This window comes from Astatotilapia calliptera, chromosome 5 (genome assembly GCF_900246225.1).
Source record: "Astatotilapia calliptera chromosome 5, fAstCal1.2, whole genome shotgun sequence".
NCBI lineage: Eukaryota > Metazoa > Chordata > Actinopteri > Cichliformes > Cichlidae > Astatotilapia > Astatotilapia calliptera.
The window spans coordinates 10555580-10572241 of NC_039306.1; the positions used below are offsets into that span (position 1 = coordinate 10555580).

The 16662-nt window shown below is 37.4% G+C and overlaps 1 pseudogene; it reads right to left on the bottom strand.

Moving 5' to 3' along the window:
• Positions 1–3747: 3747 nt before the first annotated feature.
• On the bottom strand, positions 3748–4893 carry LOC113022109 (transcription factor HES-5-like; annotated as a pseudogene).
• Between the last annotated feature and the right edge of the window lie 11769 nt (positions 4894–16662).

Consider the following 16662-nt stretch of genomic DNA (forward strand, 5'->3'; position numbering starts at 1 on the left):
AATCAGAGAGCTGTCCATTAGAGAAAAGAAATCTTGCCTGCCACATGCTCAGTGGTCATATTAGTAGGGGACAATTGATACATTCCAAGGGAACAGATGGAGCACTTTTGGGTGGGTGTGTGTGTCAGCGTAAAAGACTCCGAAAGCTCTGTGTGAATCTGAGAAAGTGGTGACCCTGTAGAGGATACATCTGCTGCCTGATGCTGAGATCAGTGACTTTGACTCGGCACACGCTTTTCAAATCAAACTGTTTCTCTGATTAAGATACTTCTCATGTCTCACCTGACACCCACTTAGTGTCATTGATTATCCTGAAAGTAACATTTTTGGTTCTCACACAAACTCAATCAGACATCAGATGGTCTGTGTGTTTTTCTATGGAAAAATCATTTAATGTCAGATCTGATCTTTTCCTTCTGACATGAAGTTCAACTCATGTGGCAAAGTGACCAAATTCATTTCCCAAGTGATGAAGGACACTAGAAAACAATATCATTCATAATAATGAACAGTACTGTTTCATTATAACATATAGTATGGATTTTTCTCATTTTTTCTGATATCCAGATGTAGCAGGTGTGTTTTTTGCTTTTCAGTTTGTGGTTGGTGTGAGCAGATACCTGCTCTCACTTTCCCACACTCAGTGCTGAATGATGTGGTCAGTGCACTACAAAGGTCTTTGAAAGGAGCTTTTGTGATGGTCGGTGGTCGTGTGCTCCAACAGAGACAGAGCCTGACGTCAACAACCATCTGGAGGGAAACAACATGACTGGTTTCCTCCAGATATGCTAAAATTTGAATATATAATGCAAATACATTTAGATTCTCTGATAATACAAAACTTGGTTTTCTGTTTTTCAGTTTGCAGTTTGGTTAAATTCACTTAATTCCAATTTTATCACAAACACCTGCTGCAGATTATAAATGAGGCGGTCGACACAGCTGTTTCCTGAAGTGTGCCAAATTCCTCTGGACAATAGTCCGGCACTCGTGCATGGTTAGGATGCAAATCAACTTGTACTGTGACCATCTCTGTCTGAGGTTTCCCACCCTTACTTCGTTAAAGTTTTTCCCACTGGGTCTCTGAGAGTGAGTCTTGTCTATTTTCCCTCTATTTTCTATCTTTTTACTGCTTTTTCTGGTGGATCAATACAGTTTTGTCTGAATGCTTCATTTAAAAGTTTTCAAATTCCAGCAGATCAAACTGGCCACATTTTCCCACCTAAATAACTACACAAAGGAAACTTCCTTGTGGAGTTTAACTTAACTTATGACCCATTGCAAACAAAAAAAAGTGACAACTCAGTCTGTCATAAATGTTTTTAATCAGGAATATTCTCATTGTTCCACCAGACGTGTTAAACCATAGGCTACACAGTAAATCAAAACACTCATTCAAGATGTGTATGGTGAAAACTATATGGAAACTGAGATCATATACAAAGTTTGTATCATTTCAAAAACGTGCAATATTGCATTTAACAATCAAATTGGTTAAAAGGAAAATGCTAATATTTTTTTATGAAGTCATCCTATCCAGCTGTAACAGATGTACCATCTGTCTTGTGGATTGTAGTTGGTGTGAGCAGACAGTTGCTCCACATTCCCACACTCAGTGTTGAATGAGGTGGTAAGTGCACCACAAAGGTCTTTGAAAACAGCTTTTGTCATGGTTTGTGGTTGTGTGCTCAGACAGAGACAGAGTCTGATGTCACCAACCTTTCTGGAGGGAAACAACATGATTGGTGTTTTCAACCATGTGATAAAATCCCAAACTAAAGTCAAAACCACATCAGCTGTTTCTCATAATAATATGCACTTGCCTATTCAAGTTATATCTGTTGAAAATGTTACGTTTTTACACAAATTTATCTTGGTGTTAATGGTACAGAAACTGAATAAATGTTATTTAAAGTGTGTGTGTGTGTGTGTGTGTGTGTGTGTGTGTGTGTGTGTGTGTGTGTGTGTGTGTGTGTGTATATATATATATACATATATAAACACCCAGCACGCCCCTGCGGGCGGTTTTTCCTTCAAGCTCGAGTCCTCTACCAGAGGCCTGGGAACTTAAGGGTCCTGCGCAGTATCTTAGCTGTTCCCAGGACTGCGCTCTTCTGGACAGAGATCTCCGATGTTGTTCCCGGGATCTGCTGGAGCCACTCGCCTAGCTTGGGAGTCACCGCACCTAGTGCTCCGATTACCACGGGGACCACTGTTACCTTCACAACCACATCCTCTCGAGCTCTTCGCTGAGCCCTTGATATAGGATAGGATATATATATATATATATATATATATATATATATATATATATGTAGATAGATAGATAGATAGATAGAAACTATATACATCTCTTTAAAAAATATTAATATAAATAACAATAGGAAAATATACTAGCTACCTACAGATATTAGAATACAAATTAAGAAATAAGCTCTGGTTTTTGGGGGTGGGGCTGCAAAATATTGGTAGAAAATGATGTGCAAAGTCATCAAGCTGTTAAACATTACAGTTTCAGAAACAGGGCTGAGAGACTGAGAATCTGTTTCTGATGTGTGCTAAATAGACAACAGTTCACAAATGCTGAAATGGTTTAGATTACTATTTTTTTTTTTAATTTACTTTGGGAACACAGAGATCAGTATTTTCATTTCATTTTTTGTGTGTATGTGTTTGTGCCTTTTAAATATTTTAACTTGCATCCACCCTCACTCACCGAGATTTAAAAAACGTGCAGTCTTATAACACTATAGTTCTAAGACCTTTGCAGTGTTGTTCTATTGGTGTTGTCATGTACTATGACTAGCTATTCAGTATTTTAAACCTGTCTGTTATGTATGATCAGGTTCCACTTTTCATTCAACCATATCACCTTTCCTGCTTTGTCTCCTCAGAAAAAAGGTTGGCATGTATTGCCCCCCTGAGACACAGTGAGTGAGTTTTCTCTGAGTTCCCACACTCTGTCTTTTCACTGCAAGTTTTATCTTCTGGAACTGAGAACTGCTCCAAAGTGGTCACTTGATAATTTACCTTGATCACATACACAGAGCTCCTGCGAGACATGTATTATATAACTTTGATATTTTGAAAGCTCTAAATAATTTACAATTGTAATACATTAATAAGAACTTCTTCAAATATCATACTTTATACTACTGTATAACATTACCATATTACAATATTATATTACAATATTATGCTATATAAAATACTGTATGGGACTTTTAAAGGAATGATGCATACTCACTGCAAAATATATATATATATATATATATATATATATATATATATATATATATATATATATATATATATATATATATATATATATACACATAATGACACAGGAACAGAAAAAATATTTTGATTTCAATGTTTATTAAGTTAAACTCAGTATTATCTGTTTTATATATAAAAGCTCCTATTGGAGGACGATAGAGGTGATGATACATCACAAGAACAGCTTTATCAGCAGGACACTGAACCCAAAATGAGTTTAGGATCAGTCGTCTTTACAAAAGACTTAAACATTATAACACAAATCTTCATATAATGTGCTCCAAAATGAGCATAAACCACACTTTATAACAAGCGTGAAGAAAATAACGCTAAAGCGCATCATATCACAATGATCACAATTTGACATTATTACTTAATACAAAGTAAAGTCGATATACATACATATATATATATAAAGTTCACATGCTTTACAGTCTAGACATGCTTCTATACCCTCTTATACAAAAGGATAAAAATAATTTCACAAGTCCATCCTGAGTAATTAAAACATATATACTTAAATACAATGCATTTAGTTTAAAATAAAACCTTCTGTAAACACAGAAGAAAAAGACTGACCAACATGGTCTTTAAGCTTGTCTATTGCATGACAAAATGTTTTCTCTCTCTATTACAAAGATGGTTGGTGTCATTTCCGCAGGAAATATCATCTGTGACCAAGAACAAATACACACAAAGTAAAACCTTCTGTACATACAGAAGAACAAGTCTTTTTTTAAAAAAAGAAAGAAGAATCCTGTAATTTCTGACCAATACGATCATTGCACTTAATGAGTTTGACTCCAGTCTGCAGGTTTCTACCACGGCCTCCAGAGGGAGCTGGTGAGTGTGTTGTCTTTGGTGATGCTGGTCTGGACTGTGTAGCTCGGAGGAGAGAAGTCAGCCTCACTCGGGGTTTAACAGAGGAAGTGTGCAGCTGCTTGATGTGGTTCAGCAGGTTTCTCTGGGACTGAGTCTTCAGGTCCACCTATGGCAGGAAGTTGACCATCTCTTGGGCACACCTGGAATAGCTCTTATCAACAGCTGCTGAGTCCACTGGATGACACTATTGCTGCAGTCTTCTCAGGTAGCAAACGGTCATCTCGAGGATGTCTGGCTTCTCCAGTTTGGAGTCTGGCTGCTGTTTGAGGAACTCAGGACCCAGGAGAGACTTGAGCTGTTCAGTACTGCTGTTGATTCACTCTGTGGATCTTCTCCACCAGAGGCTTTCTGAGCTACAAGAAGAAGAACAAAGTCATTAATAAAATAATTCAGATGAACAGGTTTAGCTTTATCAAATGCAATCTTTCATGAATAATGAATGACATTCAGATGATCTCCAATTTACCTTATTAGTCAAAGCGAGATGATCCTGAGAATTAGTCATTACTGGAGAGACTGTAGCTGCCATGGCTGGATCTCTGTGCTGTAGAGGTCTCTGTAGAGAGACTCTGATCACTGCTGCCTTCATCCCTCCTATTTATACTCCCACATCTCCATATGAATGTGTGGGTCTTGGTCTGACTGGAGCTTCTCACGGTGTTGACCAATCAGAGTGCCTGACATAAGAGAAAAGAAATCTTGCCTGCCAGATGCTCTGTGGTCATATTAGTAGGGCACAATTGTTACATCCCAGGGGAACAGGTGGTGGACTGAAGTGGAGATGGAATAAAAGACTGAGAAAGCTCTGTGTGGATCTGGGAAAGTGGTGACCCTGTAGAGACTATTGATCTGATGCCTGGTGCCAGTGACTTTGACTGGGCACACGCTTATCAACCAGTTACAGCTGTACAAGTGCATATACAGACCATGTATCAGTGAAAAATTCGATTTCACTCCTACTGTTTCTCTGCTTCTGATGTCTTCACTCTTCTCACATTTGCTGTGAGCTAAACTGTGCTCGGGACACTGTGTCCTCAGTCAGAAATTGCATGTTCTTTGTACTAAGAAGCTGATCCAACTGATGAAGACTTTTCCATTATCAACTACAACTCTACCAGGAAAGGTCTGGATAAGTATGCAGTTTTTCTCTGACTCAGGTGTCAGATATCCATCCATCTAGTAAGTGTGTCCCCTGTCTTGTGGTCTGTAGTTAGTGTGAGCAGGAAGATTTCTCACTTTCCCACACTCAGTATTGAATGATGTGGTCGGTGCACTACAAAGGTCTTTGAAAGGAGCTTTTGTGATGGTTGCTCGCCGTGTTTCTAACGGAGACAGAGGCCGACGTCACCAACCATCTGGAGGGAAACAACATGATTGGTTGCCTCAAATATTTAATTACATTTGAAAATATACTCTACAGTAACTGAAGTTATTTTCAACAAAATCACAGAATCTTAGTTCCACTTTTTAACTTTTGAGTGATATTATTTTTTAACATCTAGTGAACTCGACGGTCAGACTTTGCATGAAAAGGGTTTTTCCGGCAGCTGTTTCCCGAAGTGTGCCAATCCCCTCTGGACAATAGGCGCATGCTGGTGCGGTTTAGGATGCAAATTATCTCGAAGTGTGACTCTTTGCCTCAGAGGTTTCCCACAATCTCTCCATTCATCAAAGTTTGCCGTTTCATCTAAGAAGCTGGCACACATAGTCATCTTACTTTAATGAATTTCTTTTCCATTCTTTTTTTAGATATAGATAATAGATATAGATATGTAATGTTGCACTCCCAAAGCGCAATAACACATTTTTGGAATGCTTTTCACAGCAAAATCCTTTTTATTTTTATAGCTGTACAGAAAATTATTACAAATGTTCACTCATTTTAACGTTTTAGTTTTCATAGCCTTCATTTTAAACCTTTTAGTTCGTATATCTATAGGTTAGGATTATGTTTAACCCATCTAATAATTCCTCATCATCACCATTTGCTATATTATTACAGTACTGATCACTCACTGTAAATTCTTTCAAGTAACCATCAAATTTAAAAGATATCACACAGGTAGTTTTTGAATTCTAACATGTCAACCTGAGCACACTGGCCAGCTTTATTTTTAATTAGTTTTAAGTTTGTTTCTTTAAATCTCCTTTATTTCCGCTTGGTTGAGTTTCAGTTACTTTACAGAGCCGAGTTGCTTGTTTCGCTTCAGTTTTAATTACCATGCTAACCATGTCAGTCAGACACTAAAAGATAATGTCCCTAGTTGTGACAATACCTGCTAGCTCTTCATTAAGCCATATAGAAGTTACGCTGAAAATGTTCATGGATGATATAAAATTATTCCACTGTTTGGAATCGCAGAGTGATGAAAAAACATTATATCAAATCAGTACAAGACATGAATTCACACTTAAGGAGTCAGCAGTACATTAAACTTCCCGTTTAAACAATAAATGCACGTAGCTGATTAGTTTTTTCTTTTATTTCAACGTGTCTATATTTGTAGGTACATGTGTTGCAGATATAACTTGGTTATATCTACAACAGTTTACTCATATATGGAAGTTAAGATAATCACAGAGTCAAGATTAGATTAATAATCAGTTAAACTAAGAAGTTAAAACAGTTGAGCTATCCATTGCTTTTCCACAGTAACAGATTAACAACCAAAACTTTTTGGTGATCCTCTAACAGATAAATGTTGAGTAATAAGAGGGATTATAAATGCATATTCTATCTCTTCAGGGCAAAGGTCTAGAGTCCCACTGGAGCTCGTCAGTGAGTTTCCCTGGTTTCCCACTCTGTCCTTTCACTGCTTTGACTGTAACAACAATAGCAGTGTCCCTCATTATACATCGCATTAAATGCATTGTGTGACATCACTAATGGGTAAACTGTTAACGCTTCTTGATTGATAACACCCACAACTGACAGCTGCATCATTTTAAATGTTTTTCCAATGGGTTTGGTGGCTTTATCTATTCAGGTATGAACTGAAACTGTTCATCAAACAACCTTGCTAAATGGCTTCAAAGCTTTATGGTAATTATAGATAATGATGTCATTTGTAAGGAAGTCATTTGTATATAGTAAAACTACAGACTCATGTGAGAACGCAAAATTGTCAGCTGGCAGTGTTTGTTTATTTAACAAGGCACACGGCGCCACATGAAGTATAACAGCTACAAGAGGAGGTGATGAGACATCACATCTGTAGCTCATGTCTGCGAGTTACACTGTACTCAGGGAGTGTGAAGGAACAGCTGTCTTTATGAACCAAAAACAGTGCACAGTACAGGGTTCTTTAACATTATTTAGCAAATGGACAAAAGGTTTTAATGAACAAAACAAATAGAGTAAGTCTGACCTTTAAACAGATCAAATGATATTAAACCTTATTAATGGTTAGCAATCACATTGTCACTAAAAACAGTGATATTGTTACACAAAAAAGCTTTTACAGTTAAAGGATAAATGTACTAATCCTAAAACGGATCATTTTTCTATAATCACACAAAATAATATTTTTTTTAAAAAACTTTAAAAAAAGCATTAATATAAAGGTGATTTGTTGGATCTTACAACAAATCTGTTTGAGTAAACGCAGTTTCAGTATCAGAATTTGTCCATAAAAAAGGACACTCGAGGTTTTGACCAAAGTGATCAAAAAATAATGTTACTATAACATTATCAGATTTTTAAGTACAATATAGTACAATATAAAAGTAATAATTGCCAATGCAATCAGACTTCACTCATGCAACATGCATGACATTTCTTTTTCTTCTTAACCAGAAAGATATTATTGCTTGCATTTCTTCAGGAAATATCTTTTTAAAAATACAAAACACACACAGTGTGTGGAGATATTAACACTTCTGTTAATCCAGAATAACAAGGTATTCAAATTTCAGGAATTCAGTCCAGTAATCTTTGACCAGTATGGTCAACTCATGAAGTTGCAACTCCAGTCTGTAGGAGTCTACCATGACCTCCAGAGGGCAGTGTTGACCCAGCTCATGTCCTTAGTCCTCCTTAGTGGAGGTAGTGAGGATTGTGCAGCTCAGAGGAGAGAAGTCAGCCTCTCTCCTTTAAAGAACATCTGTCTGCAAGGTGTTTGTATAGTTCAGCTAATTTTTCTGGGACTGAATCTTCAAGTCCTCCTGCAACAGGAGGTACAGATGGACACATCCGAAGTAGCTCTGATCAATAGCTGCTGAGTCCACAACTTGGTGCTTCTGCTGAAGTCTTCTCAAGTTCAAGCCATAATGTCGTCTCTAGGATGTCTTCTTTCTCCAGTTTGGAGTCTGGCTGCTGTTTAATGATCTCTGGATCCAGGAGAGACACGAGTTGCTCAGGTCACCGGTCGATCTGCTATCTGCATTATTTCTCCACCAGAGGCTTTCTGATCTGCAAGAAGAACAAAATCATTAAGAAATTAGTTCATGTGCATAGGTCTATCATTATGAAGCAGTAATTCATAAATTGGCATTCTGAGAGTCTCCAATTTACCTTGTGATTCTTGAGATCTGATCCTGAGAATATCAAATCATTGCTGGAGTGACTGTAGGTGCCATGGGCCTCTGCAGCATGGCAAGGGTCTCTGTAGAGAGACTGATCTCTGGTGGCTCCATCCCACATATTTATAGTCCTGCATTTCCATATGAATGTGTGGGTCTCGGTCTTACTCAAATTTCTCACAGTCTTGACCAGTCAGAGTGCCTGACATAAGAGAAAGGAAATGCCAGCTGCTCAGTGGTTGGGAACAATAGTTACATCTCAAGAGAACAGGTGGTGGGCTGACGCAGAGATGGCGTAAGAGAGTCAGAAAGCTCTGTGTGAATCTGGGAAAGTGGTTGTTAAAGAAAGTAGATCTGCTGCCTGATGCTGAGATCAATTGACCACTACATGCAAATACAGCCTACAAACCCATAGTATATATCTGTCAGTGATTCTGTTTGTTATGGGTATTGTTCAGGAAATTAATACGGATAAAGCACTAACTCAATGCTCTGTGGGTGCAAAAGTAGAACTTAAAATTTTCATAGCTTGTTTAAAACCTTTTTGAAGCTATTTAGAAAAAAGGCATGTCCAGATGGGGCAGGTGTGACCTCTGTCTTGTGGTTTGTAGATGGTGTAAGCAGAAAGTTTCTCCCAGGTTCCCACACTTAGTATTGAGGGATGTGGTCAGTGCACTACAAAAGACTTTCAAAGGAGCTTTTGTGATCCTTGGTGGTCGTGTGCTCCAACAGAGACAGAGCCAGACGTCACCAACCATCTGGAGGGAAATGATCTGATTGCTTCTGTCTATGAGCTGGATCATTATTTTTTTTGTCATTTCTTAAAATGTAGAAAAGTGAACATCATCATCTCTTCAAGCCTTAACATTTTGCAAATGAGGGTGAGGGATTGAGACAGCTACTTCTGAAGTGCGCCAAATCCCACTGGACAATAGTCTATGTTGGTTTCGAACTCAATTTAAACAAAGTTTTCACACATTCTGCCTACTGAAAGAATAAAACTGAAAAAAGATTATCTTTGGGAAATTTATCAGTAGCAAATATAGTGTCCGTTAAGAAATCCGGTTTCTTCCAAAAGAAATCCACAATACCACTGTACACTCAGGTGCGTTACCAGTTCTTGAAGTACAGTGTTTACTAAAGGATTCATGCAACATCAATGAAATATCAACATCAACATACACTGAGATTAACAATAAATACATTGCTTTACAAATTTATTAGACCACCTCTCATAAAAAACAAGAAAACACAAGTATTTTAGAAATCCATCAAAACTAAAAATTTAATTATTTATTGTTCTAACAGTAACAAATCCACCAATTGCCTTTTTACACCCAAATTTCAGTCATCACACTTCTCCGAGACAGCACGTTTATTCTCACTCCAACACGCAACATACCGCGTTGGTATGTTACGTCTCATAAGGATGCGGAAGGGTACCTTTCGCGTAGCTATGAGACACCTCAGGATGTGACAAATCTTCAGTATGTTACACGTTGGCAATGAGAATACACCGTCTAAGAAGTCAGAAAATAATCAAGCACAACATTCAACCACTAAACTTTTTTTTGTTCAATAATGCAAGTAAGTGAAAAATAATGTTGTGCTTTACTGTTTTTTCAGCTTTGTTTTCAACAGTAAATTTATAATTTACAGGATAACAAAAAAAATACATTTTAGTATTAACATTTTTCAAATAAAACACTTCTGCATAATAATGGGTTAACCATTAACAAAGCAAGAAAAAATATTTTGGTAATTGACAATGCTGTTCATTAAGGGCAGCTGTACCATAAACCTTGGTGGTGGTCTAATAAATCTATTAAGAACTGTATATTTACTCTTTAGAATCATCTTCTGATATTTACAGTAAACTAATCTCCTTTGGTATTTGGTACTGGTATTTTATGGAGTTTCAGCATCATACTGAAGTTGTCTGTAAAACCTGCACCTTTTTGTCCTGTTTATAACGATACATAACACTGAAATCTTTATCTTTATTATGTACCCGGACACCACTCTGTTATGGTTCATTTTTTCATAGCTTTATAACTTGGTTGATATTAGCCAATAATATATATATAATTAAAAGAGTTCTAACTTGAAAGAGTAGGCTTTCGAGTATACCCTCTTAACCTTAGGGTTAGGTCAGCATTTGTTGGGGGTCTGTGAGCAAGGCTCCTCTTTTTTCCCACACTCTGTCGTTTTGGTGCTTTCACAAGAAGAAAAATAGAAGTGTGTCTCATAACCAACACATCAGGAGACACTAGTTATCTTTAAAGTTTTACCATTTTTCCACCTGGGAAGGAGAACGGCACCAAAGTGATGAATCACTCATTAGTTTTTGCACTTAAGTAGAGACATTATGAAATCACTTACATTTGGCGTAAATCACTTACCTTCATTTATAAACTGCAACACAGATAAAAGATTTTGTCAGATTAAAGATTTTTTCAGATTAATTTGAAAGTGTCCTTTTCCTTGATTTGATCTTAAATAATTGTGCAGGTGATTGCCTAATTTGTTATTGCATTTTTGAGAAAACTTGGAGCAAAACTCTTTATTTCAGCATAGATGTTCTTTAGGTTTGTATGGACAACATGTCATGACATGTTGTCCATACAAAAGAAGAACACAAAAAAATACGGGATGATTTGTAAAATAAAAATAACATGTCACACAAAATCATTTGATTTCAATTATACATTTTTTAGCATAAACTCAGGCTGCGGTTGAAAACAGATAATGGTGATGATGCATCGCAGCTGTAACTTGGTAACATCAGCAGGACATGAAGAGTGAAAGATCAACTGTCTTTACAAAAGACAAAAACATTGTGACATAAATCCTCATATCAGTGTCAGAACAATAAGCAATAGTTTCAACACATATCACCACAATGTAATGTACAGTGTTACTTTAAATACTAGTGAGCAGTAGCTGGATATGCTTGTTTGGTCAGCTTATGATTTGATTGGAACACCAAGAATGTCAAACGTTCTTTCTTAAAACAAAAGATATGTTTGATTTAATTACTTCCATGGGAAATATGTTTGACAAGGAAGTGTGAAGTACACTTAGTTTAAAATTTAAACGTCAAACTCCCCAAAAAAGAATTTATTTTTCAAATATTTAACCAACCAGCTGACCAAACCTTGGTCCTTCAGCTTATCTGTGTTTTCTCTCTTTACTTGAAAGATAGCGATATCACTGTTTCTTCAGGAAATGTTAAGTCATTGAAATTTCATAGAATTCAGTCAATATCATCAGTATAGCTGATCTAGTAGTGACTCCAGTCTGTGAGCTTCTACCATGGCCAGCAGAGGGAGCTGTAGACTGGACTCTTGTCTTTGGCTGTGACAATCAGAGGAGAGAAGTCCGCCTCACTCAGGTTTCCTTCAGAGGAAATGTGCAGCTGGTTGATGTGGTTCAGACTGAGTCTTCACCTCCTGTTTTAACAGAACATGCACCAGCTCTTGAATACATCTTGAGTAGCCCTTAACAGCTGCTGAGTCCACAGGTTGACACTTCTGCTGCAGTCTTTGCAGGAAGCCAGGATGTCTGCCTTCTCCAGTTTTGAGTCTGGCTGCTGTTTGAGGAGCTCAGAACCCAGGAGAGACTTGAGTTGTTCAATACTGCTGTTGATTCTCTTTCTGTGGATCTTCTCCACCAGAGGCTTTCTGAGCTGCAAGAAGAAGAACAAAGTCATTAATAAAACAGTTCTGGTGCATAGGTTTAGTGTTATCAAACAAAATCTTTCATGAATAATGAATGACATTCTGATAATATCCAATTTACCTTATGATTCAGAGTCACATGGTCCTGAGAATTAGTCATTACTGGAGAGACTGTAGCTGCCATGGCCGGATCTCTGTGCTGTAGAGGTCTCTGTAGAGAGACTCTGATCTCTGCTGCCTTCATCCCTCCTATTTATACTCACACATCACCATATGAATGTGTGGGCCTTGGTCTGACTGGAGTTTCCCACAGTCTTGACCAAGTAGAGTGCCGGACATAAGAGGAAAGAAATCTGGTCTCCCACATGTGCGCTGGTCATATTAGTAGGGGACAATAGTTTGATTTCAGGTGACCGGTGGTGGACTGAAGTGGAGATGGAGTAAAAGACTCAGAGAGCTGTGTGCAGATAATAGAAAACTGTGACCTTGTAGAGAATACTAATACACTGCCTTGATGCTGAGATCAATGACTTTGACTGGGCACACACTCATCATCTTGATACACTTTCTGTATGAATTTGTGAGCAGGAAGTTGCTGTCAGATTCCCACAGTATTGAATGATAGAATAGAATTAGAATAGAATTCAACTTTATTGTCATTGCACATGCACAGGTACAGGGCAACGAAATGCAGTTTGCATCCATCCAGAAGTGCTTTAGTGATATAGATATATTACAATATATATTAGCAATAATATAGATATGTGAGTATATTACAGAAATGGGTCTATTATGGTATGTTATAATGTACACGGTATGAAGTATGTTGTGAATATTCTATAACTATAAGTATGTACAGGCTGTAGTGAGTACAAGCTATGTACAGGATATGAACAGGATATAAATATGAAAAACTATACAGAATATGAAATAAATAACTTTACAGAAATCTGAGATATACAGCTATACAGAAATGGGAACTATGCAAGTTGTAAACAGTTGTAGGGTTAAATGATGATGTCAGTGCACTACAAAGGTCTTTAAATGGTTACTGAGCTCTAACAGAGGCAGAAATTGACATCACCACCATTCTGGGATCCATCGTTTCAGTTTACATTTTGCAACTGGGTGAAGTTAGAACATCTAATTATCATGAAACCTTTATGCTGTCGGATGCTGATGAACGTCATATGTTTTCATGAAGGGGGAGGTTGAGGCAGCTGTTTTTGAAAGTGTGCCAAATCCCCCAGGAAAATAGTCAGGCACCGGAGTGGTTAAGGATGCAAATCAACTTGAATTTTGTCCTTAGAGCTTTCTATGCTCACTACATTGAGTTTAGCATGTTACATTGTTACATAACTGACATATTATGACTCAACTCATCTTAAATTTGCAAATAAATATTTTTCTTGTTTAGCAGCGTTGATTTACACCAGATTTTCTACCAAGCTCACTGATTTGACAAATATAGCTTTCCTTAAGTGTGATCATATTCATTTTAATCTTTCTATTAAGGTCAAAGGTCTCGTGTATTGTCCCTCTGGGGATCTGACCGGGACTCTTCTGTGCTTTCTCACAGTCTGTCCCTTTACCACTTTTACTGGTGGATCACTACCTTGTGTCTCATTATGTGTCACATTAATCTGGGAACACCTTTTGTTTCCTTAAAATTTCTATAACTTTCTCCTCAATACTTTAACAATAGAGCAAGAAGAACTGTGTCAGTTCATCAGATCTCTTTATGTGCACACAACAGTCAATCTTCATCCTCTAATAAGTCTTTTCTTAAAAAAAACAAAAAAAAAAAACAAAAACAAATTAAAAGAGGACATGTGAGCCTAAATGCAAAGGACTAGATGTGTTTGTGTGTATTCAAAGGAATTGCACAAACAGGGAAGGTAGGATGTGTTGGTACATCACATCAGTATGGCAGCTTTGGTAGAAAGTGCAGATAATGTCATTTTTAACAGTTTAAGTAACGCTGATGATGAACCTCGTAATCTTTATGTAGAGATGACAGTTGCTCTGATATTTTTGAGTGAAGTGAGAAAACTAATCATCGGCGTAACTTTGTGCTGAACACTGGGGGAGGGGGGGGGGGGGGGGGGGGTGTCAAGATCTCTGTCTAAATAAATAAATAAACCTGGGTAAATTCCCAGATGCTTTAACATGCAACTAGTTTGCTGGTAATACCTGGAGTGAGTAAAGAAAATCAACAGCCTATTTATGCAGGATAATTCATAATTTTATTGGGGGGGGGGGGGGGGGGGGGTTATATTGGTTGGGTCTGATTATTGGGGGGGTCATGGGGGGGATCTATTGGCTAGCATTTGTTCTTCATTCCTGGATGAATGACTGCCTGTGAGAAACGTATTGCCTAACACAACCTCAAACCTCTACACCAGGGGTCTCAAACTAGTGGCCCACATCACCCCTACTTCTTCACGTATATTGACGTGAAGAAATATAATGCAATTTGGCCCTTGAAGTTACTTTTTTTGTTAGGGAAGATTTGTTTGTTGTTGAGTGCAATGTTAAAATAAGTTCTTTAAAAAGAAAAATCTTATTTAATATGAAGGCAATATGAGCAGAGAGTACAAACGTTAGGGATTGGCTGTTGTAGCTCAGTGAGTTATTTGTAAAGAAAACAGTTTTCACTAATGTGTACACTTATGTCTGCATTTCTTTTTGTTAAATACAAACAAAATTGCGATGTCACGTGTCTGGCCAGAAAGAGAGTACCAGTTTATCTATTTGGTTGTTCAGTTAAAAGCTTCAGTTAGTTAAAAGTGAGGGAAAAAAATGTGTTCACGTTTGCAGTTTCAGAAATATTTGTGGGTGTTTTCTTGTTTGTTTGTAGTACTTAAAGGCTAAAGTGGCTCTCGTATGAGATGACATTGCCGGCAGTGGCCCACAGCTCCTTTGAGTTTGAGACCCCTGCTCTACACCAGTGTCTCCTACCCACTGTGCCGCGCCACATAGGTGTGCCGTGAGAAATGATCAGGTGTGCCGTGGAAGATTATCTGGTTCCACCTGATTACTACTAAGTGACCGTGTACAACTACATTAAATGGGTTGCCAGCTGCCAGTAAAACAGAAGAAGACGAAGTAGAAATTATATAATAGTCATGCTGCAAGTGAGACAACACAGCGAGTAATAACAATAGATAAATATATTTGAAAAGAAAAAGTAGTCAATATGACGTGGGTCCTGGAGAAAGTTCCGACCCAGATGAAGGCCCTAGCATGTGTAGTGGTCAAAAGAAAGCAAAAACAGTAAACGGAAAAATTATCAACATTCATTTTGTAACATTTTTGTTTGGTGGTGCGCCATGTGATTTTCTAATGTAAAATATGAGCTGTGGCTTCAAAAGTTTGGGAAACACTGCTCTACATTATCTGCCAATTGTTGTTTCTTAAGAAACTACTTTGAACACTAATTCAGAAAAAAAAACATCCAAAAACGATGCTTATCTATACATACAGAAGAAAAAAAGTCAGAGGATTTGATTTTAGTGATATCCAAAAACAACATCTCATTTTGTCTGATATTAAAACCAGCCTGTAGCAGTTGCCCACGTCCTCCAGAGGGAGCTGTTGATCGGATTCTTGTCTTTGGAGATGCTGGCCTGAGCTGTGGAGCTTACAGGAGAGAGAAGTCAGCCTAGATTGATACAGCCAAAGCACTGGTCCCAAAGAGACTATTTCATTTTATCTGGTTATGATATTTTACATGTTTCATTTAGCAAAGTACATGATGGTAAAAACTGAATTAATGTACATCACAAAAAAGAAACTTATTTACATGATGTTATAGTAAGTGTAGCAATACAGTAATAAATGACTACATGCCTATAGTCTTTTTAAAGTGGACAGTTATCAACAATAGCGAGCATCATCAGTTTTTTACATAAAGTTTAAGTCAGTGTCGTTATAATATAAACACGCACCAATGTAAGACTATTCTAAAACAGATGGGCAGGATTTCCTTTTTACATCCAATTCTATCTTAACCTTGGTTCAGAAATTTTAGATGTCTTAACCTTTTGTCTCAGCTGGACTCTTACTTAGTTTAAGAGTCCTTACTTTTCATTGTTTTTACTTATGGATTAATGCAGCATTAACTAATGGTGATCTGATTGGTTGCAATGTGGGACCTCTTGAGTTATCCTTTAAAACACCTGAAGCTGAAATGGCTTTATTTATTTTAATTCAAATATTGTCAAAGACACATTGAAAGCCGAGTTTTCTAGAGTAGTAGTGATAAAGGTGATATAAGACTGAATTGCAGCAATCTGTT